The sequence below is a fragment of the Xiphias gladius genome, chromosome 22 (assembly GCF_016859285.1).
Source record: "Xiphias gladius isolate SHS-SW01 ecotype Sanya breed wild chromosome 22, ASM1685928v1, whole genome shotgun sequence".
Classification (NCBI taxonomy): domain Eukaryota; kingdom Metazoa; phylum Chordata; class Actinopteri; order Istiophoriformes; family Xiphiidae; genus Xiphias; species Xiphias gladius.
The window spans coordinates 2,147,933-2,172,055 of record NC_053421.1 but is presented as its reverse complement, the minus strand read 5'-3'; the positions used below and the strand labels follow the sequence as shown (position 1 = coordinate 2,172,055).

General features: G+C 38.4%; 1 pseudogene; it reads left to right on the top strand.

The window, feature by feature from the left end:
• The first annotated feature begins 20,478 nt into the window (after positions 1–20,478).
• The window catches only part of LOC120783936, a 38,166-nt pseudogene continuing 34,521 nt past the window's right edge, over positions 20,479–24,123 (top strand).

The following is a 24,123-nucleotide window of genomic DNA, read 5'->3' as shown; positions in this document are numbered from 1 at the left end:
ATTCCGTTTGCTCCAGTGTAGGCCAGCAGCGCACTGAGATCATTTTGAGTTGTATTTAGTTCATAGAACCTGTTAAAAAAACATCCATATATCTGACATTCCTTATTGATTAAGTGCCTTTAGTTTAGCCAAAAATAGCAGTGGGAGCATTGTGGTACAAGACAGGGTCTACTATTCTTTACCTGATTGAATTTCTACTCTGTTCGCTAATTCTGCAAAATATAATGTTTTAGAAAAAAGTCTGAAGAGAGAAAGCTGATCAAATTCATTTTTTCTGTGTCTCAGGCTGACCCAAAGGAAACTATGTGGGCATTAAATCTCCTAATGGAAGCCATTTGTCTTCAACCTTGACTGTTTTTTAAAGAGCTACAGATAAGCGCCGCGATGAGGTAAAAAGGCCAGAGTACTAAAGCTACAGTTTCATGCCATTAAGAGTAACACGGGGAGAGCAAAAGAAGAACTGTTACATGCCTTTAAGAGCCACAGAGGTAAAGGACTGTCACTGTGATGAACAGAAGAGTCACATTGTTTTACTGGTTCAGATCAACTGATGTACATATCTTAGTGGTCTCATGAAGCTATCATCCATCATATTCACTGTATTCACTGCAGATTCCATTTTGTTATTTCTGTCCTCACTCAGTTTTTCTTCTGTTGTGTTTGCTTCTCGCTGGGGGGCTGTGCTGCAGCAGCTTTACCAGTTAAAGTAAATGCAATACAGTGAAAATAATATGAATTCTACTTCATCATCCAGTGATTATCAACATAAATCACTGATGTTTAGCGTGCACAACGCACTCAACATTACTCGAAGTTGAACTCATTGTTGCATTGATACAGGTCACAGAATCTAACACTGGCAGGACAAGTGCTCATCCTTCTCAAATTGTCATAATTGCCACAATTTCTTACTTTGACATGTTCGACAATAGATATATATATTTTTTTAAAGGACTTACTGTTCCCCCTTTGCTGTAATTACCCTTCCACAAAGACTAGATTTTGCAGTTGTTTCATTGACTTTAGAACATTTTAGCTGGTCCACCATGTTTGGTGTTATGAACAGAGTCGCTGAGAAATCCCTGTGTGTCAGGTAGAAATATAGTTTATCTAAAACATTTGGACTTATCAATCATTCTACAAAACATTACAAAACATTGCTGCTGTAGAAATATGGTCATGCATATTCAGTGTCTGAGCAGTGAAGTACATACAGTATATATAGCAGTATATACTGTATAGTATATAAGAACACTGTGGCTTGACTGAACTGAGTACAGTAAAACGCAGGTTTTTAATAAATGTGCAGATGTTCATCAAACAGTTTAAACATATCCAAAAATACAGAAAGACTCCTTTGATTTCTCCTCAATTAGGGTCATGACTGCATGCATAAAGTGTGCTGTCTAATGTCTGTGCTGAATTCGTTCACAACGATGATGTTTTAGGTCAGTTTGACCCAGATACAACCATCAGCCACAACATTAAAACCAGTTACCGGTTTAAATGTTGAGGCTGAATGCTGTATAGATATAGATATAGATATAGATATAGATATAGATATATGTATATATGTACAGTGCACTCAGGAAGTATTCAAACCCCTACACTTTTTCCACATTTTGTTATGTAGCAGCCTTATGCTAAAATCATTTAATTCATTTTTTCTCTCATCAGTCTACACTCAGTACCCCATAATGAAAACAGAATTTTAGAAATGTTTGCAATTTTATTAAAAAGGAAAAATTGAAATATCACATTGACAAGTATATATCACACACTATATAATTTTATCTGCCGAATGTCAATTCCAACTGACCATGACTAAACAGACCAACTTGGTATGGTCAGTTTTCACGCTCAAATCATATTCATAATCAGTTGTATACTGTCCTCACTTTAAAGCAAAGATCTGAAAGTAACAGAAGCCTGCACAGAGCTTCAGACAGGACTGTTGATTCTCAGTGAGATCAGCAGTTCTACCAAATCTTTCACATTACTGGGAGGCATTAACTTCTCTGAAAATGTGGGAAATAAAATAGTAGGTCCTCTTTAAGGGTGAGGCTATTAAAGTAAATCATTTTAAAAAAAACAAACCAGATTTGCTGTGGTGTATGTATTTGGGTTCCCCAAAAGGGGTCTACAATTTCTGTGCTGTGATGCTGTGCTGTTGTCCCACTAGATAGTCCCTGAAACCATATTGAAGACACTTCTCTGGCCCTGACATATTGAGGAGATACTTGTCAAACAAATCTGTTACTGAAAGGTTTTTGGTTTAAAACCACAGACTGTGGAAAAAACTTAGGTTGGAAATAATGCTCTCCGTTCTATACATAAAAACTGCCAATGGACTGACTAAGTGTTATACTAGTTGTACTGTGCAACTCCAGGAGTTGAGACAACTTTATCAACTGAATGAATATGAGGCAGGGTAGTAAAAAAGAATATGTACATTTTTAAAATCAAAGCATAACTAACTATAAAAATAATACATTACATAAAAAGGATTAAATGACATGCCACTGTAAAAGCATACTTTCCACAGCAACATTTTATTACCTCCACCAAGGAGATTATGTTTTCACCCATGTCTGTTTGTTGGCTAGTTTTTTTGTCAGCAGGATTACGCAAAGCAACTGCACCGATCTACATCAGACTTGGTGGAGGGATGGGGCATGGGCCAGGTAAGAACCCATGACATTTTGGTGCAGATCCGGTTAAAGGAGCGGATCCAGGAATTTTTTATCACTTTCCTTAACACTGCGAGATAGGGTGTTTTTATGCGCTCTGCCAGTCTAGTTCAATTTTTTGGTCTTCATGTTGCTCCCACTGTAAAAGATTAAACACAAAGCCTGATACAGAAGTTAACTGACTGATGTGAGATCACATGTACGATCCTAAACTCCATTTTAGGCATAAACATTGAGATGGAATGAGTCATTTCAGAAGGTCTAACCCCCACCGGCATGGTTCTCATTACCCTCACCATAGCCTTGAGTGCTTTGGCATACACCCCCCTTCTCCTCCCCTTGGGCAACACACTCACACACAAACACACACACAACAGAGAGCGAAGCAGTGCAGTGTGGATATTTTTACCCAGGTCTGTGTTTCCCATTAGGACAGCTCTGCCTATGTCTCTGCTACACCACACAGAGCTCACTGGAGGAAAAGGAAAACAGGGTTAAGTCACCTCAAAGACACTTCCCCACAGTTGCAGCACTTGTTATGAAGCACTGATGAAGGAAATCCTCAACAACATTCATACAATTACAGGGGCCTTTATGTGGTGTAAAGGATTAAAAGACTCTTGGCGCTTTATTTTTACCTACTATATATAACATAACTCTTTTGAATAATAATGATATAATGTTAGATAAAAAAGGAGGGTAATGCAGCATGAAGCGAACAGGTGCAAGTAGAGTACTGTGTGTATCAAGACATTTGGACAAAACCAAATTTGAAATGTACTGCACACTCTCACCATTAACCTTCCGATTATTTTGAAAACAATTCAATCTATCATTTTATGGGTCACACTCTTTAAATAAACTCACAAACAGGAAAAGAAAAAGATCAAATCAGTAAGACTTTCTTATTCAATTCAATTCAGTTTTAGTTATATAGCGCCAAATCATAACAGAGTTTATCTCAGGGCAGTTTTCATGTAGAGCAGGTCTAGACCGTACTCTTTATAGTTATATTTACAGAGACCCAACATTCCCCCATGAGCAAGCACTTGGTGACAGCAGCAAGGAAAAACTCCCTTTTAACAGGTAGAAACCTTAAACAGAACCCGGCTCATGGTGGGCGGCCGTCTGATTCGATCGGCTGGGTTGAGAGAGAAAGAGAGAGAAAGAGAGGGAGAAAAGAGAGAGAGAGAGAGATGGGGGCAGGAAGGAGGAAAGAGAACATAGCGCAATACAGGTATAACATAAAGATGTATAATAATATTGAGACTGATAATAAAACTAATAATCATAATAACAGGGCTAATAATAATACTAATAAAACTAAATATAATAATTGAAGCAGTGGGTGTTGAACAATCCACAAAAAAGAAAAACTTCTAAGAATATTTGATGTACATTATATTTAACAAGTATTCAATAATAATTTATTTCCTCACAGACTATGACATTTTGATAACACGCTGCAAATAATGTATTGCAGGGATTTTCACTTTATGCACAGTGTGTGTGTGTGTGAGTGTGGTCTGTTTTTTTCACCTTAAAAAAAACAGACCAAAACTCTACATACTAGAATGCTTAGAGAGGGCAAAGCCTAGATAAGAAAAAAAAAAAATTCAAACAAGTATGACCAAAGAAAAAAACAAAAAAGTTGGAAAAATAAACAAAACAAACAGTACGTAACTACCATAAAATTAGCTGAATGCATTGTATTATGATATTGTACTCTATGTTGATTTAACTGCAGAGGTGGTTCATTTGCAGCCATTTTGCCAACAGTTTGTTGACATGTCTGCAATTCACCCAGTGGGAGATATCATTGCTGTCAGAAATTTCTGATATCGCCGACCCTTAATTAAACCCCACTCAGCTGCTCGGCATCAAGGTTTAAACAATATGACATGAACGTGGCATGATACTGAAGGGTAAAACAATTCTGGACTTCCATAGTCATGCTCATCTGACATTTTACTGTGTTTTTATAACTGTATAACTTTTGTTAGTTGTACAGTATTGCTTATTAATTCTAGAAAAACTTGCTTGTGTATGTCTTCTTGGGGGGGATTCAGACTGGAGGATGAGATGAAGAGAATTCAGTAACTTTTGTTGCATCAAAGTGACACTATGTAACTTGCTGAACAGCAGCCACTGTGGCCACAAGTCACAATTGAAGGATAATGGCATATGGAGTTTCTTACATTTCTCAACAATCTCTTGAGTCAGATTGTTTCAAGGACATCATCACCAGGCAACCCAACCATATGTGACCACAAGCAGGAAACAACAAACGTGTTTCTGTGGAGCTGCAATGATTTACCTGTGATCAGTTGAAATTGAGCCACTGAAATATATATCTGTGACATGCTAAAATGTAAGAGCACAAGTAAAGTCATAGATTCAGTAAACTGACTCAGTAATGCCAGCAATATCATTGAAATGCTTATCTAATAGTTGCAAACATTAGCTAACATTAGCAACCATAAGCTAATGGTCATACCAGACTGTGTAGATGTAGCAAAACCTGAGTGTCTAGGACTGAGTAAGGATGTTTTTCAGTACATACTGTATCAGTGCTGAAATAAACAGTCAATTTAATGATTGTTCAATCAACAATTGTAAAAATTGTCTGCCTTTGACTCTTTTTATATGATTGAACACTGAATGTTGTTGGGTTATGAATGTTGGAGGGACAGACCAAACAATTTGAAGATACTGCCTTGGACTTTGTGACAGGTATTTTTAACAATTTTTGGACATTTTAGGGGGTAACATTGATTAATTGTAAAAATAACCAACAGATTTGATAATCTACATAATCATTAGTTGTGGCCTACTGTATCTTTCAATCATATTTCAACAGTGTTTTTTCAGACATCTCAAGCTTGTGTTTCATGTGGTTTGACACTGAGCATGAAACTTCATGTTTGACGTTGGAACAAGTCTGTGAAATACTTCTGAAAGTTCAACAAAATAAGTTAGTAAATGGACTTTGATTTATTTTTTTTAAAATCAAACTTCTCTGGGAGACCTCAAAAATGTTGACAGACATTTGATAGTATTTGTGATTCAAACACTCTATAGCAACTCTCCAGACAGGGATGCAACGGTACATCCTGCCTCAGCCTAAGATGAGGTGAGGGCAGCGCCAGCCTCCTTCACAAAGCTTTATCTCTCTCAGATACCATTTTTGGCTGAGCAGGAAGAAGTTGGATGGAGGGAGATGGATTGTGTGGGTATTAACACTGTGTGAGGCCTGAACAGGAGACTGTGCCAGAGTGTGGCTGGCAGCTTCATCACAGGCTTGGGAAGTGTACAATCTGTAGTATGACTGTTGTGATTTATACAGAACAGCTGTCAATGGGGGTTGAATCACAGCATAAGTAGCAGTCAGTGACTTTCATTAAAAAGACAAAAACCTATTTATTTTGTTTTGTTTTCTTTATAGGAAATGGATGTGCTTTCTGATGAGCCCCAAATACTGCAGCCCTTCTCATTGCCGGGGGAGAAAAATCAAGGAAGAGTTGGAATGAGAGACTTAAGAGCGAGAGAGCAAGACTTGGAATCCCAAACCGGCACCAGCCTTTATTAGTGGCGTCCCAGTAATATAACAACCTCTGTCAGGACAACCATAAAATTTCCTATTCCTTCCAAATCTCGGCCAAAAATGAGGCCATCATTGCCTCTGGTGAGGAGAAACCCTGCTGCAGCTCAGAGAGAGGAGAGAAAAAAAGACAGATTGAGCTAGACTGGCTTCAAACCAGACCTGAAAGCCCCGCAGCACGGGCAAGGAGCTCTGCAGTTTTTTACCGCTGTACCTCGATAGTTTTTCCATGCTTCGTAATTTTTTTTCAGTTTAAATATTTTAACGCCACACTTTCCCTTTGTTTGCATACTATGTTCATTCGCACTCAGTCTGTTATTTTGTGGGTACACACAGGCATTTCCTAAATAAACTGTTTATTTAGCGATTTTCGCAATTCAGATTGAGCTCTGTAGGTCACTCTAAGACACTTGAGAGAAGTGGAATAAATGAGTCAAAACTATGCTGGTGGTAGACTTTCTTTCAAAAGGTAATGGAAGTTTTGGTCTCAGACCAGAGTCTACATCAGAGAATGTAGTGGCAATATTAACCAGTGAAAACTGGGAGAAGCACTGGTGTAGCAATCACTCTGTGGTAATTTGCTTTTTCTGAGTCCTCAACTGTGTGTCTCAGAGCACTGAATGTAAAGTTAGATTACAGTGAATGACTTTTAAAGGATAGACCTTAGATCCCAGGCCTTGGGAGTAGTGATGTCGTATGACCAACCATTGTTTGGACTGCACGGCTAGTCCACATAGCACTCGCGATTTACTTTGCTTTGTAGTATTCTTGCTCTAGCTATTTATTTACACTGGAAAATCTTGTTACTATACAGCTATACAGTAACAGGTATAGTAAAGAGAGTTTCCAGTGTAAAAGTTGTGTTAACAGGGGTAGTAACATTAAGACACAGCTATTCTTTTTTCCATTTTTCAGTTTCTTTTCCTTGATTCTCTGAGTTGGTGTTTCTTTCGTTTTGGAAAACTAATAACAAATTACATACAAATAAGCATTATTGACGATAAGCATTATTGACGATTTTTACCAGCTTATGAACTTTATTGCAGTGAAATAATGGTCCTAACAGATACGTTTCCAACCACATGAATGTTCTAGTGGTTGAAATGAAATAAACTCAAACATATGACAATATAACCAACTTTTATTTACTTAAAACTATGCTGTTTATAAGAAATGTGTAGGAAATGTGTAAGAAAATATTGTCATAACTTTCCAATAAAGGAACACATTTTAAGTTTCAGACCCTTTCAAAAGTATAAGTGGCTTACAAATAAAAGTGGCTTATAACTCGTCCTGTGGACAGGTCGAGTTGACTTGTCTTGCTAAAAGTAAACTAGTTCCTAAAGAATTATTTCAATCGACCTTGCACACATTGGTACCAACCCAGCAGGACTCATCTGTCATGATTGTACAACTGTACTTTGTAGTCCAGTGGTTTCCAAACAAGGGCTTGGGCCCCACCAAAGGGTCACCAGATAAATCAGAGGGGTCAAGGGGTGATTAATAGGGAAGGGAAGAAGAAAAAACAAAGTTCTGATACACTAATTTGTTTTCAGTTTTTGTTTTTGTTGTGAGTTTTTGGATCATTACAGTTATTTAAATGAAACGATCTGAAAAGTTTAGAGGTAAAATCCCTACTGGAGCTGTTAACAACTCATAGACATTTGTGAAATAAAAAAATTGAAATACTCAAAGTACAAGTACCTAAAAATTGTACTTAAGAACAGTACTTGTGTAAATGTACAAGTCAATTTTCACCTCAGGATGTTTGCAGTTTTTTTAAATAAAAAGTTTTCAAACATCAGAGCTGAAACTTGAAGAGAATACACAAAGTCATCTCCATTGTTGTAACCCATCAATGACACTATTGTTTTAGCTAACCATCAACTTAGTGGGCACCTACATAAATCTTGCAATTGCATACCAAATTACCATCAGCGAAGAAATTTTTGTCATTGTAGGCGTTCATATATTTACACTAAATTGTTTTCTTAATTAATGTTTCTTTAAAGATACAAACATGGGATCACTGGCTCTGCCAGCAGGTGACATACTTGCTGGTTGGTCATGTGACATGACATTAGTACGCCCAAGCCTTGGGATCTAACGTCTACTCTTGTCCAAGTCTATTTTCTAGTGTGGCAACTTCTTCACCTCGTTCTGTTGCACCAAGCATCAATATGCTCATTACTGCCCTCTGAGGCTGGAGGGTCAAAAACATCCACTGGTACTTGATGGTTGGTGAGAACTGCAGTTGTAGAAGCTGTTGCTCCCCAGCAGTCACAAGGAGCACACTCGAAAACAAACGTGGTGAGATTTATGCTTTATCATAAGTGTTTTCAAACAGTGTTTTTTCAGTTTTAGCAGACAAAAGACTTACACATAGACTAACTTGTCGGTTTTTGGCAAATATACATATGGTTAACTTCCCCACCTCTGATAAAGAGCTTCAGTTGCTTCACTGTGCTTTTCTATGGAACTCTCATGGAACAGGGCTGGGTTTGTAACACGCATTCTAAGTCCTGCGTATGGTTGGGTTTTGGCCACTAAAATACTTGATTAAGATCAGGGAAAGAATGTTGTTTCCTTTAATAGATACCGTATTGAAAAAGTAAATACATTCTGTCTTGTCAAGTCAGTTTTGACTTCTTATATTATTTAACGAGGACCACAATCTTTACTTAATCTTAGCCAAGAGTTTGACGTTGTGTAAACATAACCATAAAAACGTTAATCCCAGTTTTGTTGCAGTAGCAGACATCGTTAGAAAATAAATGAAATATTCTGATAGTGAACTCTTTGCAGATACAGTATGTACATCACATATGTACATGCCTGCCTCATCTGAAATAAAGTGTGCCTCTGCTAACTTCAGAAAGAAGTTATTAGATTTGAATGAAATATCATATTAGGGTTAATAAACTTGATGGAATACAAGCAGTGCCATTGAACCAGTTTCGTGGGGGAAACCCAGTACGTTAATTCAAAACATTTCCTCAATATGTTGATTTAAAAGAAACATAACTGACAAAAAGCTATAAAAACAGGGTATCTTTAATATTTCAGTCAGTTTAATAATTTTAAACGGTGGGTTCACAAATTTTTTAAGTCTGTCTTAAAACAATTGTCAGGTGCCTATATGAACACTGAAAGAGGTTTTGCTTGCTGTAATAATTCCTCCTGTCCGTACTGGCCATGAAGAGGAAGTGATAGGGGGACAAAATCCACAGTCCTTGTTCTGTGCAAAAACATGTTCAGAAGTGTACCTAAAGCTAATATGAAGCTTCAGTAGTCTGAGTCCATCAAATCAAGTGGATATCTACCGAGGTATAAATCTTTTTGGTATAAAATTCCCATTTTGTGTTTCCCTGGACAGTGCCTCCCTGTCGAGTTGCAATGCAAGGATATTAACAACCAGAGGGAATTTAGATCGAAAAAGGCTGAAACTTTGGCAGATGTCCGCTTAATGTGACTACTTTAAGAGGCTGAAGTCTTGTATCGTCTTCAGAAAAAAAAATATCATATTTATATTATACTATATTATATTTTCTTTTAGTAGTATGTGAGCATCATGTGTATGTGTAGGGTTGGCCTATTCAGTCTTCGGTGCTGAGTGTTGTGTTTGTTTGGAGCACAGGCCCTGAGGTCCTGCTTACTCACAATGACAGGAAACTCATTCATCTCCTCCTGTAACCTGAGACCTGCAGGACAACCGGCACAATAACTCAGTTCAAATCTCTGCAATCACTCAGACAGCCAATTACCAATATATCTAAACTAGACCATTTATAAAGAGAAGGAAGTCTGAATCAATCTGTGCCAGCACTATTTCCTCTTGTTATTCAGTTGTAAAATGAGCCTGCTCATTTGATATTTTTCTGCCCTGAGGATCAGGGGATCTTTCCAAGTCTATCCAGCCATTTAAAGTTCATTGGCATTCTTCCTGATACATGAGAAGACGACCTGCGCACCATGCCTCAAAAAATGCCCCTCTTAGTATGGAAACACCCCCTGGGTAAGCACTTCTATCATTTTTCAGTGTTCTGGTCAGGCCCTAAGGTTTGTAAGGTGTTTTTTCCAGCCTACCCACTATTAAACGAATTTTATATAATGTGCATTATCATTAGAACTATTTTTATACGTATGCATTTCCTCATAATATCATTGTGTACCTGATGCAGGTAACCCTTTGGCCTTTCCTCTAGCACCACCTTCAGGCAAAAATTACCCCTAGACCGGCATTTTGATCTTTGACCAAACATCTTCCTAGAATTCCATGAAATTAGCAGTTTGTTGGTGTCCAAAGAAAATCATGACTTTGAATTTTTCTGATGACCAGAAACACTAAGGCTATATTTTTGGTATTAATATGTGGTCTGTATCCGAATCTGTTGACTGGATAATTATATCTGATCCACATTGCTTTGCATTTACACCTGATCTTTAATAAGCATTCTTTTTGTCACTGTTCTGCCCACAATGTGATTGGATCTCAATATGCTCATTTATTAGGTGGCAATGACAGGCTTGTCAACAAACATTGCACATTCGAGGTTAAGGAAGAAATGCCATGGACAGGAGTTATTCATTTTTAAATCTCTTTTTGCAAAAAAGACTTGCTATCTACTGCTACTACTTTTAGCCTTTTCCAGGTTTGCTCATACTAGCAGGAAGGGGTGGAATTAGGTGACCTTCCAACTTACTGCGTGGATTTTTTTCTTAAAAGTTTGGTCATACTATATAGATTTCCTTTACACCTGGCTGAAATCTGATCACAATGTGAATCTGACCACTTCCATGTGGGCTGGCTGATCCAATCGCATTTCGGTCACAAAGCATTCTGCATGCATTTATACCTGCATTAACATGTTTTTCCTTATCCAGATAAGCTGTCCACATCAGATCGCAATGTTAGTGTCATGTGTAAATGAGGTCTAAGTGTTCATTTATAGTTTGAGAATTTTCTCAATCTGTAAGGGAACAAAACGATTGACCATTTAAAACGTGATTGGCTGGAAACCGCATCTTAACAAAGCTGAAAACAGGGTATTTTTCTGAGCTCAGAGAAAGTTTAACTTTTAGAGATATATGGTTTGCACAGGACAGCAAATGTTTGAGTAATCTATGGATAAATCTAAAATTTTTAGTGATCCACTGACCCTTCTTCTAGAACTACCATTAAACCTACATTTTATCGTACTTAAAATTGAATAGGTTGTGAAATTTACAGATTTTGATGACCCCATTGCCCCTCTAGACCCACTCTCAGAACCAACATTACATTTTAAGCCATTTTTTAATCTTGTCTAGCAGTATTGTCAGTATGTTTTTGGCTCCACGTGTCACTTTTAATGACCACTGACATAAATATTTTTTTACTACTTCAGTTTCCTTTCATTCTTCAACGTACCTGTCATCTACACAACTCATCACTGAGTGACTGTGAATGCGCTCAGGCTGACTGAATGCAGACAAGCACGGACCAAATCACGCATTTCCCATTAGTTTGGGTTTTTTGATGCAGCTAAGAAATAAGTTTTACATATGTACATTATAGCCATTTCATTTATAGCCATGTCTTTCTTCTGTTTAAAACATTAAAAAGTAACTGGATGTGAACTGTTGAGACTCTGTTCTGACCACATGCTGAAGCTGAGATTTTAATGATTTAGACTATATTTGAACCTACCATGACCACCACTGAAAGGGAATTTCTCATAGTCCATTTTAATTAACTGAGGAGCTGGGCCACTGCTCCGTGCAGTGTTATGGTAAAGCTGCTTGAACTGTAAACCACGCTGGCAGGATTTGGGTTTCCCAGCTTCCTGGATTCAATTATGTTCTCCTAAAACTCTCACAGCAGCCACACAGAGCAGGCTCCAGGATTTTCCAACCTTGGTTGGTTTGTCAAATAGGCAAATTCAATTCAGATAAAATACTGTATGCTGGTTGAGGGCATTGCCTGTGTGTATGTTTGTGTGTGTGTGTGTGTGTGTGTGTATGTATGTGTGTGGGTGAGGCTCTGGCTTTTATATATTTATTTATTATTTACTCTATTCATTTACAGTATATGTAACAATACAATATTCAGGTTCTATATAAAATCAAGCATTTAAAATGTTGACTATTTTGCCCAGCAGACACAGAGCAACATTGGCATTCAGTTGGAGTCATGTTTCTACCCACCTGATGAATGTAATATTTGATGTAATATATTAATAACCCCTGAGAAAAATATCCGGCTCTATAGCTGCTAAATGCTCCACTATGTTCACCAGCTAGTCTCTACCTGTGTCTTTCTGCTGTTGCTGCTGATCAGGTACTGGACAGTGGTTTGTTCTGCCACTAGAAACAAGGTTGATGAGACTGAACCAAAAAAGTAAAGTTGTGGGCCATAAAAACAAAACAATGAGCAGAAAGCTCAAAGACCCTAATACACTCCATCAACATGACATGAACTGTAGATATAATTCTCTGTGGGTTTTTAACTATAAGTGGCCCCTTTCACATACTCTATATAATCCATTGTAATGTAAAAATATTGTGCAGCTTTAAAGTTATACATTCTACACTAGTACAATGCATCAATGCAATCCAGTTACTAAGTTATAATTTATAACATACGTGGAAAAAAAATTTATCAAAATGTCCTTTTATGTTTCATAATTTCTATAAATCTGAATTAAAATGCCTCTGTCTTTTGAACAATGCACAGGTTATCAGATAGTTTAGTATATTTTGAAAGACAGTACTTATTGGTTGCGTGTGTGTGTGTATGGAGTGTTTGATGTCACCATATGAGTTTTTTAATTAAGACTCACTTCAAGTTTCCATGAAGGAGCTTCATGTGCTACTTGAGGCAGAGTGGTGTGGTGGTTTGTGGGCTGTGGGTGAATTTTAAACAAAGTCATCCTTTCTGCCTGTTTCCTATTTGGTGCAGGGGGGTGTGGGGAGTTGGGATGGTGGGGGGTGAGAGGGCAGTTGCAGGGGAACGTGGGAGATGAGTTGTTTTGGGGCTGGTAGCCCTGGGCAGTGCAGGTCCTGGGACAGCTTGAGAAGCTCTGCAATCTCCTGTTACCGGTCTGTGGATGGAGATGAGTAAATCAGGGTCAGAGGACAACAAAGCTTCCTCCTCAGGGTGTTGTAAACAGGGAGGAGACAATTAAGTCTGTTGGATCTATTTCAGTGTGTGCACAGAACTAAAAACAAATAATATTGCTGTTAACATATGAAACGTATTTATGAAACATATCCATGCCAGTCGCATGGCTCTGGGGATGCCAATTTCCACAACTACTGGATGGACTGCCATTAAATTTTGTAAAGACATGCATGGTCACCATAGGATGGATCCTGATGAGCATTTAGCTCAAAGCAGCTCTCCTTAAGCACAGCCATGTAGAGCTGGTAGCATGGCTGTAGCACATCACAACAGCTGGTGTCTAACACCCATAGCACACATGTTCTTTACAGACAGAAGAAGTAGTCAAGGTACGATAGCCAGGATGTGCAAATGTGATAAAATTGTTACTACATTTGACGTGTATTAGTGCAGGGGACTAGGACATGTATCAATTCTACATCAGTAGAAGTAGCTTACAAAGCGAACACTGCTGTCCTGTGTTATCTCTAGACTTTAATTTTGAGGGACTGAAGGATTCCACACTAATTCTCCATTTCAGTTATAGACAGCTTCACCAAGGAAGTTACCATTTATAGCAAATGGTTATACAATTAGATTTGGTAGAAAAGGCTCTGCTGTTTGCGGGAGCTCTCAAAGAGTCTGAGCATCAACAAGGATTCTACTGAGAGGCCTAACCCCAAACACATACTATTCATGAACATTGTACATGAACACAACACCAAATACCCAATAAGGAAGAAGTTGGGGTGGTGGAGGGAGATGCTATGCTTCAGTTCTCTGTGCAAAGTGTAGGATCATCTACTTAAAGGTAGAGTAAGCAATTCCAACCTAATACTCTTTTTATAAAATTCAGTGAGTATCTCCTCCTGGTCAATAAACTGTCTATTCTGTGTGTGCTGAAAAAAAATCTGGTGTTCCTACACAACCCAGGCTCTGTAATTGGGATATAGACAAAGTGCCTTCTCGTGCTCTCTCGTGCTCATGCACAGGAGGGGGAAGGGGATAAAAGGGGGATAAAAGAGCTAGAGAGACGCTAATTCTGGCGCATGCTAACATGCAACACAACAGAGAAGGAGAGATGGCCGAGAAAGAGCCGAAGACCCTCATTAACATCAGTGAGGCTCTCCAAAGGTGGAGAATGCACGGTCGAACTTGGAAAGAAATTCAGCCCTGGACTCGCTGGGACCGGTCCACACCCCAAATGACAGGCACACAGAGAGGGTCAGATACTGATGGGGCTGGTAAAAACTTTAAAAACTTTATGGATTTTTTAACGGTCCGAAGGTGGCCAACTTGACGGCCCATTGATATTTTTCCCAGTAATCCCGATAGCCAGACCCCTGAGAGTTAAAAGGCATGAAAATGGATGCAGAGGTTGCTCTATTTCGGCTCTATATCATGGTATTTGTCCGTACAACATGCAAGGGGTTTTATAGCAATGAAGACCTAAAAACACAAATTTTCAGCACATTGGGATCATTTGGATCGATGCATAATTCAAAATGCTATGCGGTAACGTTACCTTTGCTATAAAATCTACAGTCCTCTCTTCTGTCACTGTAGTTTTGTAAAAACATTCTAAACAACTCTCACTAGTTTTTATTCTGTTGCATTTTGGATGCTGTTTGCATCAAACAAATGACATGCTGTTTGCATGTCATTGCATTGTGAGGCGTTTCCTCTGAAAATGATCCTCTTCAGGGTCATTGTGTGTCCTGGGTCATGGGTTCATGCCCCGCCAGGGAATATGAATGTTTTCAGTAAATGTAATTTAATTTAAACTGCTCAATAGAGTATGGTATTTGTTATTTAAAGGTGAGCATGAACAACAGTGAATTTCAGGGAAATTTGCCCATCAGTTTTCAATATACTGTTCTTTGTCATGGCCCAAAATGTGGTTCGGAGGGAACACTTGACTTGTTGGAGGGACTACAAGAAAGGTCAGTGATTCTTGGAATTCTTTAGATGGCATCATCTGGAGATCATGAATACCCATACTGAATGTCATAGCAATCTCACCTTGGTTGATATAATCCTGCTCTGTACCATCAGAACTACCACTAACGGGCAAAAATTTTAACACCTTTCAAAGCTTTCTTAAAAAAGGGACACGAGAAACATAATTATGATTTTTAAAAATTTCACAACATTGCTTCACTTTTCATTTTGGCATTAGTATTTCACAGCATCCAGCATAAGCATTTGCTGGAACCTATCCTCAGACTCCTGACTTTGTTACCCCCTAATAGTCCATACACCTCATTCAGATGACCTGAAAATGCCTGAATTCTACTAATACATTCAGCCTGAGTACCGACCTGAACAGGGTGTATTTGCTTAATCCTGTTAATCTAGTTGATAGTGCTGCAGGGAGGGGCCCCGAGGTGCTGTGGGAGACCCTGATTGGGTGTGATGTAATCTGTTTCTGCTGCTTAACTGGGCTTTGCCTTTAAGTGCTTTCCAGTATGTTTGGAGATCAAAAGCCACACTCGCCAGAGCAGCTTTAATCACCTCCTCTGCTAGGGGCAGGTGTGTGTGTGACAGTGTCAGTGTGTGTGTCTGGTATTGGTTGTGTGGTATGGATATGCAAAGGGTTGCTGGCATTTCCAAAGATAGCCAGGCTGACATTTCTATTGACTTTGATGTTGATAATCCCTCACAAGTTCCCCAAAGCTAACTGATATTTTATGTGTGCATGTGTGTGTGTGTGTGTGTGTGTGTGCAGCCACAAAGTATGTACATTTACTACCGGGTTGTTTGGTCAGAATCAACATTATCAGTGTTTACCTATGAAAATCTTCCAGTTTGGAAAGTAAACAGTTTTTTTCTTTTTTTAATGAGATTTAAAATCCGGAGCAACATCAAGGCTGATTTTTGATTTACCTTCTTTGATCCTTGTGATTTCCCCATGGACACATCACAGTTTAAGGCCATGACATCACAGTTTAAAGGGCACTTTAAGGCTGCATTCATTTATGATCAGAAGTGGGAAGTCAATAGTATCTGTGTGTTTAAGCTACCAAGTTTGAAAAATGTAAAAAAATTGTTTACTTTTGATTGTGTGGGCAGATGTTTTTTTGACGTTAAGCTTGGAACTGCCATCTGACAACCCTGATCTCTTGATGAGGAAATGTGACTTAAAGTGTAATTTTAATTAAATTTTCCTAGACAGTTTTATAATCCCTATTATCAACCAGGCATAAATAACATCAGATTATTTTCTGAGCTAATATTAACTCCGTCTTTGAGCCATTCGCCTCTCCTGTTTGTCTTTAGACGATTGTATCAAAGCAAGTTGAGAATCATGCATTGAAAAAGTTGAGATGAAATCACTCCTCACAATGTTCTGTTGATTTCAGTTTGGAAAACCATCAAATTAGGTAGTAAATGCATCCCTTGGTATGCACTAGGCTCTGGTTTGAACAGACAGACATTAACAACCTGAAAGGAATCAAGCTGCCTCTCAGAGCAATGACTTTACAACAAAATATGCGTATCCTGGAAATCAAGCTAGTGCTAGCATGAGACTCAAAAGCAATCCACTCTGCTGCTGTCTCCCCTCCCTCTCCCTGCTCCTTTACACTCCTGTGAGTCACCCATGGCGACGTCTTCTAGCAGCTAATATTCGATTGAAGCGTCAGTGTGAGAGGAGCAGTAGATCAGAGGCGCGTTCACGTATTGATTGACAGCTGTGAGCTCCCAGCCCTGACTTTGGCCTTCTCTGATTGGTTAGAAGACTTTAGCGGGAATATCTCTGCTGTTACTGCTGCCAGGATGTTCAATGAGCCTGGGTCACAGAAGCCTTTGACAGCAGCTCTTCCCATTAAGGCTTTTTGTGGAGCATATTTGATTAAAACAAGACTAGGTCAAAACCTAGTATATGGCTGGACTGTATATGGTCAATGTGTGAAATTGAGGACGTAGTTGAAAACTGTTGTGGAACTGCTGTAAACAACTACTTTCAATGGAAGGTAGCTAAAGGCTGCTGGACACGTGGCTCAATGTCGCTAGATGATGTAATAGGCTAATTAACCATGTGTCAGCTGGTTTCAGCTCTTCCTCAGTTTGCTTCTCTCCTACTGTCTGTGCTCACATATACAGTAATTTAATGCAGCCAGATTTGCAACAAAGCTGTTCTCATTTACATGTTTTTCTTTTGTAAGACAACAGAACAAATATGAAATCGTGACTCAAACGAGGCTCATTAAGATGACATGTTAACCAGCTCTTCCAAACCATGTCCAAGCTGCTGCTCTGCTCTGCCACAATCCTTATTTTATAACAGCGACGATGTCTGACAAAATCACCAGACACATAATTTCAATACAACGGATGTGCTGTGATTTCAGCCATAATTTCTTTTAAAATGATCAGTCAGAGAGAAAGTTAGAAGCTCATTCACATCTATGTCAGCTGCCGTGACGTCAGTTGAATGAGATGCTTAGAGAGGTGACGTTGCACTCACAGGGCAATACTGACGACTCTCCTCTACACAAAGTAGCTAAGGTTTGTCCAAAAAGTCGCCAGATTTGTCGCAAAATGTTTTTGGAAAAGTTATTCTGGAGCAACGCAGAATGTTGAATAAGGTAGAAAAGAAGCTTAGAGTAACAGCTAAAGGCTTAAAGGAATTATTGGAGCTAGTTAACATCTGTGTTAACACTCCACAACACTACTGGGAAAAAGTTTTGTGGGCTGATGAAACTAAGGTTGAATTGTTTAGGAAGATGGAAGTAAATCCACTACAGAATGTCTTCAAACAGAGAAAATCCATCTTTTGGAGTGACTCAGACAGAGCCCAGACCTTAAACTTTTAGACATACTGTGGAATGACGTTACACTCACATACGACATCCTAAGAATAATGCTGAGCTGAAGCAGTTCTGTAGGAAGAATGGTCCAAAATTACCCCTGAACATTGTAAAGGTCTCATCTGCAGCTACAGAAAACACTTGTTTGAGGTTCAATCAGTTAAAAAACCCAAGTGTTCACTTACTTTTTCCACCAGCACTGAATGTTTAATGGGTGCATTCCATAAAGACATAGAAGATAATGATTGTTTATTATTACTAGTTTATTCACATTGCTTTTGTCTACACTTGTGACTTAGATGAAGGACAGATCACTTTTTATGACCAAATAATGCAGAAAACTTGGCAACTTGGAAATTCCAAAGGGTTCACATACTTTTTACTGCCACAGTAAGTGATTGTATTTCTTGTGAAAGTTTGTTAATGAGAAAAGAAACTGAAAAGTGTAAAAATACATAGCTATTAAAGAAAGGAGTTCAAAATTTCGAGAGATAAGCTTATTGATTGACACCACTCTCGTGTCTGTGGATTAAGTGTGAAGCTGGCTTCAGTTTGTGATGAACCAAGCTAATCATAAAGAGTGGTCTCCACTCTTCCACTCTTCTAATCATTCAGAGTGGAAGAGTGGAGACCAGAACCAACACCTGTGTTCACCTACTGTATCTATAAATGGAGAAGCCGTACAGATGTACTGAGTGGATGTTGTTTGTGAAGAAATAGTTCCAGAACCTTACTCCCCCTAAAACACAAATGATTGTTTTAACATTTCTGTTTGTGTGCAAATAAAGCAAGCTTTAGAGAAATCAACAAAAAAACAAAGGGATACATCAACGTATTCATGCCATCACAAAGATAAAATGATTTTTACCATTGAGATCTCAAAAATTTTAGCAAGAGCAGCCTATGGCCATTCATTAAATATGGTTACAGTATTTCAGCTGGAATTAATTAATGTATGCCGGCTTTAAGATGCCTCAAGTGAAGAGTAGGTGTCTTTACATTAGTTTGATAGCGAGCAGATGTGTCTGACAAACCCCATCCAACTCATGTTTACCTTGTAAACTCATGACATCCTCCTTCCACACACAGTTGTGTTTGTCTCTATCAGAGGTTAATGGAAGTGTGCCATTAGCCCTGCAGGAGAGTGAGGGGCCAAAGACTTCAAAGGTCAGTCTCTGTCACTGTCTAAGTACTAGACAGTGACATGTATATCTGATCGACCGACAGCGGCAGGAATGACATCCTGTTATGAAAACACATCGTCTTCTTCCCCAGCCTCCATTATCTCTGGATCACTGAGGATACAGCTATGCTAGATCTGACAGGAAGACTGCACGCTGCATAACTAGACCCTTTGACCTCTTTGGCTGAAGCGTTCAGGACTATTCAGCTTTGTTAAAATCTTAAAACAAGTTCTTGGTTTTAATGTTGTGGCTGATCAGTGTATGTTTTATTTAATGTAATAGAAAAAAACAAATCAAAATATGTTTGTCGCTGACATGACGCAACATGTGACGCAAACAATAAAGAAAAGCATCTGTTGTTTAGAAGTCAGTCAACAAGTGTGTCGTGAAAATTGCTCTACTCCATTTGCAGTAGTAAAACATTGTCCTGAGAAAACAAACTCATGTAAACAGACCTTGCAAAAAGCAGCAGCAAGGCAACATACACATTTATACAATCTGTCCCAGTCTACATACATAAAGGAAACAAAGACAATAGTCATAACGCAAACACGTCGTTTTTCCAACCCTAACATCAAAACTAGAACCAAATTCATCAACAATAAGGGGCTGTTGAGTTGAATTTCAAATTCACATCTTTTTTCAATCTTCATTTCAAGTTCAATTATTTTCAAATCATTATTAATAAAATTATTAATAATATTTTATAGATCGGGTTGTCACTTTATTCTTAGCTCATTATATTCAACATTTTCTAATTCTTATCCTAACCTCTCTTACTTTTTTTTTATGAAGTTTGCTCCTACAAGTGTCAGATTCACCAAACTCTCCTATCTCCACAAACTTGTCGTAAATCACTCTCTTCAGCCTGATGAATGCCTCCTGTTCATGAAGAGCTGTACATTCCTGACATTTGATAAGTAGCATAATCAACACCCCTAAATAGCCATGTAAGGCCTCCTGTTCCGCTCCCTATGTGGACAACTTTCAAGAGTAAAAACAAGATTTTCACTGTGCCAAGCTCCAAGTTTGCAGTCAGAAATCAGCAGAGATGTCGCAGGGTCAGTATTTGGATAAGAATGAGAAAATATCTACCTTTACAGTAGGTGATGTTACACTGTCTAGTACAGTGCAGGATGCTCCCCCTGACAGCAAACTGCACAACGAGACTGAGGCAGCTGTCGAAGTGAGAGAATTTTCCTGACACCTACCGAACTGTAGCCTATAAGTTGTCATGCCAAAGTACGCCAGTAAAATCATTAAAAAAAATGAAATAAAAAAACATCAAAATGTCAGTAAATTGGCAAGCCATAATAAAGATGATATGGTGAACAGAATATTAACGATGCATTAAGTTTATTATCATTTATTATCAAATTATCATGTGTTTTTCCCACTGTGTCTGTACTTAACTTGTGAAACAGGTCTGGACAACTTCTGAATTTCATTAGTATCTAAGAGAAAATTCTAACGACAAAAAAATTGGGGAGTGCCACAGTTTCACATAAATCACTCGTTCCAGCCACTTGAGGACTCTGCATTGGCCCAATGGCCTAATGTCTTAAACGTCAGCATTTCTTTCTTTCAGTTACTTTTGTCATACATCTTTAATTCTTTTTTTCTGTCATTTATTATTTTTTGTCTTTATTGTGAAGGTGGTTTACTCAGCAGTTAAAGATGGTTTTCATGTTTCTCTGAAGTAAACCTTCAGTTTATTAACATTTCTTCATAATTAGCTCTCATCAATCAGTTAAAGCAAGACTGTAACTTTTACTGAATAGTTACCACAGCTAGTCTGGCAAGCAGACCTCTGGATCACCACCCACATCTCAGAGTTGTTCAGTGATTCAAACGAGTCTGAAAACAAGGGTTCTATTGGTTGGAGAAACATCGGACCAAAGTTTAGTAGATCCTATCCTCCTACATAGCTAGCTCCCTAAATTATTGAAAAATTGCAACAGAAAAATGGCAGCAAGTGTGGATATGATGTTTGCATCTGTACAGGTTGTTGTAAGACTTACAGAGACAACAACCTTAAACCAGCATATTTCTGTGATCAGTTTTGTAAAACGCTAAGTTAAATGCTACAGGCAACCTCTACCAAAACTTTTATGTTGAAAATGACGTTGCTACTGATCGAAATCAGTTTCACATGCTACTGACTGTTTAGGGCAAAACATAACAATAAAACTCCTCTTTCAAACAAGAAACTGGCTAACATGAACACACTGTCAGGATGAAGGGACTGAAATGAAACAAAATGACAAATCACTCTGATGATCAGGCCAGGCCACTGTGGCCATAAGTGGCAATGTTGAATTTGCCTTAATTTCCCAAGATTTTCTTGTGACTGGCTTTAGTAAATATCTCCCACATTTTAATTCACTGGAGTTGCCTATGTTAAAATTTGCTCTTTAAGGAATATTAGGTAATGATTCAAACTCTGGCGCTCATGACTACAAAAAATACAACACTAATTGTGTTTTGATACAACAGTCTACCAAGAACTAAATAGACATCCAAGAATTAACAATTCGTGTTGTTAATTTGTATGTCACTTAATATAAAAAAAGGTGAAATTGTAGACGGAGAGATGTGGAACTTGTTTTTTTTACTCCAGCCTGAGGTTTTAGAATCCTTCAGGGTGCCCTTTGACAACCCTGTCTCTCAGAAATGATGTTTATTTGCAATTAATTTGCAGCAAAGATGTTTTGAAGGAAATGTAATTGAGACTGGATTACGCTTTCTATTAACATAATGAGGAAATGCTGTCAAATTATATTTATTTATTAATATTTTTCAGCCAAAATATCTGATCTTGCAGTACAATATCCACTAGTAGTGAATATTAAACTTTTTTGGTTCAGGTTCGGGAAAGATGCCGGTCTGGTTTAATACAGAAAACGTTCACAGTGACTTCAGGCACAATGTATTTATTACATTGAACCAAAACTGCCATCTTTCCCAAACCTTAACCAAAGGGCTTTTGCTGCCTAAACCAAAGACGGGACTTTGGATGCGAACTTCGGTCTCTGGTGTCACAGTCCTGCACTTTGTACACCTGTTATCCACCCCATCCACCTCCACTACAGTTCATAAATGTAGCACTTCATTTACTCATACATACGTTGCCTCTGAACTGAATCTAGTCAAGTGATTACACTGCTTCCACAAAAAAATTGGGAAAAAAAATTCATAATATACAAACATCATTTCTAGGAGACAGCATTGACAGCTGTTTTTGTTCACTCGTATTTTACAGTATCTTACATTCAGTGTTTTTCACCAAAACACTTTCTGTGTAGCCTTGACGTCTAACAAACATATTGAATGTGCCGTATTTCCTACCATAAAAAACATTTGCAAAGCTGATTTTTCTTAAAAGTTTGAAACCCGTATTGTTTACGTCCATGTTTATCTGCCAGCAGTCTTCTTCTTTCCTGCCTTTGTTGACACACTGCTGCATTTCTTGCTATGTTACTGCCATCTGTCAGTCAGTGGAATTGTGTGAAACCCTTGGTGGGAATGTGTTTCCCATCACGTATGTGCTTGTACGTTTGCATTTTCATTGAACAAAACAGACCTTTTTGTAAAAACATTGCTCCCTAGTGCTAACAGAGGGAGGAAAAATGTACCTTTTAGTAGGAAATATCCAGTTTGCATTAGCAGTAGCTTAATTATATTTTTTTAATTTTTTCATCTTAAATTTTTCCAGACACCCAGTTTGGAAAACCCCAAACCACAATCATTTATTTAAATGAAAATCATTGAGATTTCCACTTTAAAACACCTTCTCTATAAAGCTCCTGCCAAACCTCTACTGGCTTTAGCTACTGAGACCAACACTTCTCATTTTCATGTCTTCCACTCTGCAATTAACTTTGATGCTGACGCATTAGATGCAACAAACTAGACAATATTTTCCAGGAGAGGTACAGACTGTACGTGTGTACATGCTGCGGTTGCATTCACATTTTCATTAGTGGCTGAACAGACATAAAATGAGCAGTACTACAAGGAGGAAGGAGAGTACAAGCACTGACCACCTCTGCAGTACACCCTTATATTAGTAAGTGAGGCCTTGCAGCAGTGAGTACTAGTCTGTGCTTGTCTGTTGTTGTCTGTTTCCTCATTGCAGCCTGAATGAACAGGTGTTGGAGTCAGTCACTGACACCAGCAGGCTCTTATCAGAGCAGAGTGAAGGCCCTGTGCCTGAGCACAGATGAATGCTTTCTGAGGCAGGTCATCTCCTGCTGGAGGAAGCCCTGTCATCTGATATGCTCTATCCCAGCCTCTCCTACAACCCTCCTTTATTCTACCTTCCCTCCCACTGTCCTGTTTTCTCCTCTATCCATAATACCTTCAGACATGTCCTCCCCACCCACTGCTCTTCTACCTTTCTCTACTTAGTTCAAAGGAGCTTGGCTTGCTATAGTTAAGCACACTGTTTTCAAGTGATTTGCAGTAAAGCCTTTAGTCTATGACAACACAGTTTGCTATGACATATTAATCTTTATGTCGGAAGCACATGATCAATCCTATCTTCCCTTTTATGACAACATTACTGAGAACAGTCACTTCACTTTTTTTTTTTTTTTCAGGTTTCTTGAAGCCTGTTTGATTTAATTATTTGCTTAAAATGTCATCATATACTACAAAAACATTAGGGCCGAAATTTACCAGTTCTGTCTAGTCT